Below are 9,135 nucleotides of genomic sequence, written 5' to 3'. Positions count from 1 at the left end.
TTTTTTCTTAGCGCACATAAATGTTTAAAACATTTAAACAGCGCAAACATTTTTTTTTAGGGCTAAGGGTAATATGTGTGCCATTAGAAAAAATGATTTTTTAGGGGAACAGTGACTTTTAATGCAAGCTCGCCAGTGTAAAGCTGCCAGAGATGCGCTGCCCCGGCCGCGAGCTCATTTAGTTGCTGAATTGCGCGACGGCTTACGATTTCGGATCGCGAATACGAATGCGCGAGCGGGCGTCCGATTTTGCTTGATGAATTAGGGCCTGTGTTTTGACTCTCAGTTCACCTTGGACCTCCTCCCAGCTCACCAGACAAGACAGAGCCACAGCAATAAGCAGGCTGGGAGTTTATATCCCCAGCCTAATTTCCAGGATGCATTTCAGGTGAGACAGTTACACCTGATCATACCCAGGCCTCTTTATCTCCCCCACCTGGCCAAGAAGCTCATTGTCATTAAGCCTGGTACTTCAACACCATCTTCAGGTCAAAAGGAAAACTGACTAAATAGAATATTACTCTGCGTATAACCTGTATCTGGGGCAAATGTACCTGCCATCCTGGATGAAACCCTTGTATTTGTGGAGAGCAGTACAAACACCCCCCCCCCCCCCCCAAATCAACTCCAGGCCTTTTATATGCCTAATTGAAAATTACATAACAAAGGAATTGTCCACCCCAGCCCATGAAATAGCCTTTGAGTCAATTGTCCAAATACTTTTGAGCCCCTGAAATGAAGTGATTGTGCAATTTGTGCAACATTTTTATGCAATCTTTTTGTTCAAGCCACTGAATAAAAGCTGAAAGTCTGCAGTTCAAGTCCATCTGAGTTGTTTCATTTAAAATTAATTGTGGTAATGTACAGAACCAAAATTGGAAAAAAGTTGTCTGTCCGAATATTTATGCAGCTAACTGTACATAAGTATAATTTGGCATGTTTATAACGTAATGTGAAGGATTGGTGGCATATTACTTCTTTTTAAACAGTTGTGAAATTTGAATCTTCATTAGTAAAGCCCCGGTCTTTATTAGCATTGCTTAATATGCCCTATGTTAATATATCACATGCTATACTCACTAATTTGTTATTAAGAAGGTACTTTATTAGCCTGGCGTGAAACTAGAAAACTTTGTGCAACTACTAGGATGCCTATATGATCCACGCCTAGCTTTCCTCAGGTTACGCAACATAGGGTATATACATTTTGGGAAAGACGGGGTATTGTGTATCTGGGCGATTTATTTGACAATACAAATCATCTGTTGACCTTTGATATTTTTTGTATTAAGTTTGCTCTTCCTACCTATTAGAGATGAGCAAGCAAGTTTTTAAAACTCGATCTCACTGCGAATTCGGCCATTCACGCTTACCGAAATTGTAAGCAAGAACGGCCAGTGTAAATTTACCGATCGAGCTCGAGCTCATTCCAAACAACTAGTGCTCTCTGATTGGCTGAAGAAAGCTGGGCTGTACTCATCACTGGGCAGTACTTATCAGCCTGGTGACCGTGGGAACTGAACTGCAGATGAACTCTCAATGGAGAAACTCCATTGAGAGTTCATCTGCAGTTCAACTGCAATCCCTGGCACTAGAGGTTAATTAACCTCTAGTGCCGAGGATCGCAAACAGTAGGATTACCATGGCTGAATGAATGCAGCCCTGAGAATCCTTCTGTAATCATTTCCTCGTGATCATTCCTAATGATTACCCATCAGAAGTTTACGGAAACCTTTGCGAGAATGCCAGAGGCATTTTCTCCCATCCCTACTGCTCATCACTTTCTATATTTTTTGCAGAATAAATCTGCCTTTTTTACACGGCTAGGCTCTGTGCCTATATTGCCTTTATCTTCTACACTAGTACATATTCTGGACACGCCAGTCTAAACATTCGATTTCTTGTATTTATCCACTATTATTAGATATTTCACTAGATAATGAAGCTTCTTTAACATTTTTGACTGGATAGGCTGAATATTTACACTGTTCTTATCCAGATTCATTGGAATTGGTAAAATCTAGTTGGGCCTTTACTAGAAAATATATAATTAGTGAAATGTGGTGTGAGATGCAATTTAAAATTATTCTCAGAGCATATTATACATTTAATTTAAAATTTAGTATGTATTTTGTTGCACAAAGATTAAATGTTTGTCTCAAATGTGCTTCCCCTTTTGCATCATTAGAACATTTGTTGTGGGACTGTCCAGGTATGTTGTTTGCTGGCAGGTAAAAAAATGTATTTGAAAACACTGACTTGAACCTCATTCCCCAACAGTCAAACAACTTAATAATTATTTACAATCTTTAAAGTTGATTGATAAAACTGAAGCTACCCAACATCTTGACACGCACCGACACAAAGTTTTTGCTACTTGAACGTTATATTTACGATATACGTTATCTCCCCTCCAATTACATGACGTTATTGAACTCTTTTGCCATGCGGTCTGGTATGACCATCGGGCTTTAAGAACTTCGGATTAAGATGACACTTATACACAGGTTGTTGGGTAATTTATTTTTTAGGATATATATTGAAGATTAGAATGGGCAGTGTACCTTGTTGGCTTATAGGTTCATTTAATATATATAGAGACATTTTTTCATTGTGTATGTTTATTGTTATGGCTTTCTGTATTGTAAAAATGTATCTTGCCTTTATTAAAAATATACTAAAAAAAACAAAACTGCACCTAAGTCTATGTGAAACACTCCATTGCTTGTTTTTCAACACTTGGCACCCAACAACATTAATCATTGCAGGATTTAAGCCAATACTTCTGTACTCTGCCCAGATCAAAAAAGGTTGGCTCAGGGTCCTGGTGCTACCTGGCAAGTGGCCCCCACCAGTTGGAACTGTGCATGCGTTGGATCTTGTGGCACCTGTACAGTACAGCAGCCACCAGGGGAAATATGTGTTGCTGCCAATACAGATGAGGACCTCTTCACTTGTGAGGACCCCTCCACCTACATCTGGCTAGCTAGCCTCAACTTTTTTTCACCCATTGTCCTTGCTGGTTAACAAGGTATAAGTTGAGTGTCTGAGCTAAACTGGAGTTGCATTTGGTGTATACAGCAAGGAATCCAGGTGCAAGGGAAGACTAGACTAGCCAGAAGAAGATACAGGTGCAAGTGGAGGGTCAGAGTTCAACTGCACCTGGCTCCTTGCTGGCTAGCCTGGCCTGCCTTTGCACCTGGCTTCCTCGCAGTACTTGGCTCTTCTGCTAGTTTTGCTCAGATCCTGGCAAAATGGATTAAGTGAGGGTCTTGTCTAACCAGTAAGAGTTTTAGGTGCAACTGGAGGGTTAGGTTAGCCAGCACGGGATTCAGGTGCTCCATTGCTGGTCAGAAAGTGGGGCTTGATCCTTCACTTTTACCTGGCTCCCTTGCTGCTTAGCCTGTTGCATGTGGAGGGTCTGGGCTAACCAGAAACTGAGCCAAAGGCAAGGGCTGGAATACCCAGGAAGGGTGCCAGGTACAAATAAATTGGCTGGCATACCCAGCCAGGGAGACAGGTGCAAGTAAAAGGGCTGGCATACCCAGCAAGGAAGCTAGGTGCACAAGAGTCTGGTAAAATCCAGCAAGGGAACCAGATGGAAGTGTTGGCTCTTGGACAACCAGCAACAGAGCTTGCTGCAAGTGAAGGATTAGAACTAGCCAGAAAATGATCTTGAATCTCTATTTGCACCCGGCTCCCTTCCTGGGTAGCCCAGACTCCCCCCTTGCACCTGGCTCCTTTGCTATTTATCCAACCCCAACCACTTGCACCCCTGCTGATTAGTAAAAAATTTAGCTGGGCTGAATACAGGTGGCTTGAACTTCTGCTGTTCATTTTTCTACCTGTTAATTGTTTCTTACCTACCTGGAACCCTCACAGTTATCTGATCACTTACCTTAGGTTTCTCCCATGATTTTACATCCCTAAATTTCTAATTTTTAATTTTAATTTTTAATTATTTTACATCCTCCATTTGAGGGATTTTTTATGTAACCATCTGACTCCATCACTCAGTATTGCCACCAACTAAAGTCTCTATGCTCCCCTAAAGACAGCAAAATGCGTTGGTAAAGAATACAATCATGTTTTCATTTCATATTACTATGTATACCTTGCCATGTTCAATTTTAGTTGAGCTTTGTCTAGAATAATATTCTATTTTGAGTTGCTCTTTCACTGCTGATACCCTTGCTGATTCGCCCAGACCTTTGGAAATATACGCAAAAGTTTGTGATGGCAGTGATGGATCCACAGTTCTATCCTACCAGGTTACAGAATTGACTGAATGATTGCTTTGTTGGTGTTTGTATATGTGTGTATTTGTTTATTTTTTTAAAATATTATAGCATTATTATATTTATTGCTTTGTTGATGTTTGTACACGTGTGAATTTGTTTTATTTTTTATATTATTATATTTATTGCTTTGTTGGTGTCTGTATACATGTGCATTTGTTTTTATTTTTTTATATTATTATAGTATTATTATATTTATTTAAAGCTTTGTTGGTGTTTGTATATGTGTGTATATGTTTTTATTTTTATATATTATTATAGTATTATTATATTTATTTAATACTTTGTTGGTGTTTGTATACGTGTGCATTTGTTTTATTTTTATATAGTATTATTTTATTTATTGCTTTGTTGGTGTTTGTTTTATATATTATTAAAGAATTTTTATACCGTTTCCCCTATAATAAGGCACTGTCCTATATTTTTTGAAATGCCAAAATATGCCCTAGGTCTTATTTTCAGGGGGATGTCTTATTTTTCCATGAAGAAGACTACAGTACACATTTATTGTTGAAAAACACTCATGTACTATTCATTGTCCCCTTCTGATCACTCTGTGCCATTCATTGTCCCCTTCTGATCACTCTGTGCCATTGATTGTAGCCTTCTGATCACTCATGTGCCATTTAGGTTGAAAAAAGACATAAGTCCATCAAGTTCAACCACTAGGGAAATAAACATATCCCAGATATAAAACCCTATAAGACATAGGTCCAGAGGAAGGCAAAAAAACCCCTGGTACAATTTGCTTCAACAGCGGAAAAAAATTCCTTCCTGATTCCATGAGGAAATCCGATGTTCCTTGGATCAACAGTCACTGGTATTTATACTTTAAAGCTTTAATACCCGGTGATATTCTGTGCTTCTAAAAATACATCCAGTTTTTCCTTAAAGCAATCTATAGTAGTTGCTAAAACTACTTCCTGAGGGAGCAAATTCCACATTTTCACAGACCTTACAGTGAAGAATCTCTTCCTTATCCGGAGCTTAAACTTCTTTTTCTCCAGATGCAAAGCGTGCCCCCTTGTGCTTTGTAATGATCTCACAGTGAATAATGGGGAAGAGAGTTATCTATATGGACCGTTTATATATTTATACAGGGTGATCATATCACCCCTTATATGCCTCTTCTCAAGGGAGAATAGATTCAGCTCAGCTAATCTCTCCTCATAGCTGAGCTCCTCCATTCCTTTTCTTCATTTAGTTGCCCTTCTCTGCACTCTCGCCAATTCAACAAAGTATTTTTGGTGAACTGGTGCCCAAAACTGGACTGCATATTCCAGATGTGGTCTGACCAATGCTATGTACAGGGGCAGGACAATGTCTCCATCTCTGCAGTCTATTCCTCTTTTATTACAAGAAAGTACTTTGCTTGCTTTAGATATTGCAGCTTGGCATTGCATGATGTTATTGTCTATGATCTACCAGAACCCCCAGATCTTTTTCCATTTTTGACTCCCCCAAATGTATTCCCCCTCGACGATATGAAGCATGCATGTTGTTAGCGCCCAAGTGCATAATTTTACATTTATCTATATTAAATGTCATTTGCCACTTGGCTGCCCAATCAAACAGTACATCCAGGTCTGCTTGTAGATTATAGACATCCTATATGGACATAATTCCATTACATAATTTGGTGTCATCTGGAAACACAGAAATTGTACTTTTAATCCCAAACTCTATATTATTTATAAAGATGTTAAACATGTTAACAGTAAAGGTCCCAACACTGAACCCTGGGGTACACCACTATTAACCTTAGACCATTAAGAGTATGAGTCATTAGTTACAACTCTCTGGATGCGATCTTTAAGCCCGTTCTCTATCCATTTACAGATTGACTTTTCTAAACCTTTTGACCCTAACTTGTATATTAACTGTCTGTGGGTATAGTGTCAAATGCTTTAGCAAAGTCCAGGTACACTATATCAAGTGCTACTCCATTGTCTACCTGTTTACTTAATTCCTCATAAAAAGAGAGTAATATTGTTTGACAACTTCTGTCTTTCTTAAAGCCATGCTGACTATCACTTATAATATTATTTTCTAGCAGAAACTCTTCTATGTGTTTTTTTATCAAACTCTCAAGGACCTTTCCAACTAGTCTGTACTTACCTGGTAATGACTTTGCTCCCTTTTTGAAGATGGGAACCACATTGGCCTTACGCCAATCCATCAGTACCTTGCCAGTGACTAAAGAGTCTCTAAAAATGAGAAATAATGGCTTTGAAATAGCCGACCTCAGATCTTAGAGGACACGTGGATATAATCCATCAGGTCCTGGGTTTTGGCAACATTAATTTTTCCCAGCTGTTTCTCAATCATATCAATTCTGAGCCAATGTGACTCATTTAAGGCAGTGACATTGCTATTATGAATTTGGACTTGAGCTCTGCCATTTTACTTTGTGTACACAGAGCTAAAAAAGGCTCTTTATCCCTGCCTTGTCTTTATCCCCAGTTACCAACCCAGAGACATCCTTTAGGGGTCTACATGCTCAGATCTGATCTTTTTGCTAATAATATATTTGAAAAAAATTTGGGAGTTTGCCTTTCTTTCCTTTGCAGTCTGTCTTTCATTTTGAAGTTTTGCACGTTATCTCCTTTTTACATCTTTTGTTTTATTCTTTATAAGTTTCAAATGATGAAGGTGATCCCTCATTTTTATATTTTTAAAATGCCCCTTTTTTGTTCCTTATGGCTTTTTTAACATCAGCTGTGAGCCACATAGGTTTTAATTTTAGCCTCTTAAACGTATTACCCCTTGGAATAAATTTTTCAGTTTGCTTTTGTAGAACAGACTTGAAACATTCTCATTTCTCTTCTGTGTTCTTTGAGGACAATATTGTCTCCCAGTCCAAGTCACAGAGAGCCACCCTTATTAATGGAAAATTTGCTCTCTTAAATGTAAATGTTTTTATCTTTTCTGTTTTTGCTTCCTGTTTACAGCTTACATTAAATGAAATCATATTATGGTCACTGCTACCCAGATTTTCTTTTTTTTGCACATTTGTTATAAGCTCTGCATTGTTAGAAAGAACAAGGTCCAGCAGAGTATAATTTCTAGTTGGGGCTTCTATAAACTGTACCATAAAATGATGTTGTATTAAATTCACAAATGTCCCCCTTTTGCTGTTCCTGTAGTGCCATTACTGCAGTCAATGACCCTGATTCATCAATAAAATCCGCGCTCGCTGGAAGCGCGAACGTACGCGCGACCAGTGAGCGCGGTTTCCCGCGGTCCGGAGTCGAGTGCGCTCGTACACTCGCCTCCTCACTGCCAGACGGATTCCTGGCTTGATAATAATGAGCAATAGGGGGCGCGAATCTGCCAATTAAGGCGATTAGATTTCAGCTTCGCGATTAAGGAGGATCTGTTAAGCTCAATGGTGAGATCATAGCAATAAATTAGCGCATACCTGTTCTCTGTTCTGTGCATAATTATCTACAGTCCTTTACAGGTCAATTAGAAATAGGCGCCTATGGAGAGGAGTTGAACTCGGTTAACTCTTGCCTAACAGGAAAGAAATAAGTGATTTAAAAATATGCTTTTTTTCTTAGCGCACATAAATGTTTAAAACATTTAAACAGCGCAAACAATTTTTTTGTTATGGCTAAGGGAAATATGTGTGCCATTAGAAAGAATGATTTTTTAGGGGAACAGTGCATTTTAATGCAAGCTCACCAGTGTAAAGCTGCCGGAGATGCGCGGCTCCGGCCGCAAGCTTTTTCAGTTGCTGAATAGCGCGACGGCGTACGATTTCGGATCGCGAATACGAATGCGCGAGCGATCATCCGGTTCTGCTTGATGAATTAGGGCCAATGTCAGGGTATTTGAAATCTCCCATGATTAAAACACTTCCACTTTTTGCTGATTTTTCTATCTGTACATAGTACAGACACCACCACCTTTTTATTTGACTCTGAGAGTATACCCTGGAATATTGACAGCCCAGTCATGCAAAGAACAAAACGAGGATTCAGCAATACCAACTAAGTCATAATCCTCCTCACTCATTAAGGCTTCCAGCTCCCCTATCTTGTTTGCTAAACTTCTAGCATTGGTAAACAGGCTCTTTAAACCATTGCTGCTTTTACCATCATTGTTTGCCAAATCATTTTGTTTTTTTAGTACAATTAGTACTGCACAATCCAATGTTTGTTTGTAACATGAGAAGCGCCTTACAATTATCCATAATCCTTCCCGCAACTATCCCCAATCCACCCTCCACTAGTGTCTGACCCCTGACTAACCCTTCTGCCACCTTATTTAACTCTCCTACCCCCCTCTGTCCTAGTTTAAATATCCTGCCACCATTCCTCTAAATCTTTCCCCTAGCACAGCAGACCCCGTTTCATTAAGATGGAAACCATTATTATTATTATTAAACCATCTCTGGCATACCGGTTGTACCCCAATGAAAAGTCAGCCCAGTGCTCCATGAACCCAAACCCTTCCCTTCTATACCAGGACTTAAGCCGTGCGTTTAGCTACCTAAGCTTCCTCTGCCTTTCTTGTGTTGCGGATGGCACAGGCAATATTCCAGAGAATTTAGCCTTGGAGGTCCTTTTCTTTAGTCTGAAACCTAGTTCCACAAACTAATTTTTAAGGATCCTCCATCTTCCATTTAAATTGCCATTGGTTCCCACATCGACCAAGACAGCTGGGTCCTGTCCAGCCCCTCCCAGTAATTTGTCCAATCGGTCCACCACATGCCAAACCCTAGCACCAGGGAGACAGCAAACCATTCGGTTGAAGGGATCCAGGCAACAAACTATTCTATTTGTCCTCCTGATGACAGAATCTCCTATGCCTACCAGTTGTCTTTCCTTCG

Source organism: Pyxicephalus adspersus, chromosome 8 (genome assembly GCF_032062135.1).
Source record: "Pyxicephalus adspersus chromosome 8, UCB_Pads_2.0, whole genome shotgun sequence".
NCBI lineage: Eukaryota > Metazoa > Chordata > Amphibia > Anura > Pyxicephalidae > Pyxicephalus > Pyxicephalus adspersus.
This window is presented reverse-complemented; position numbering follows the sequence as displayed.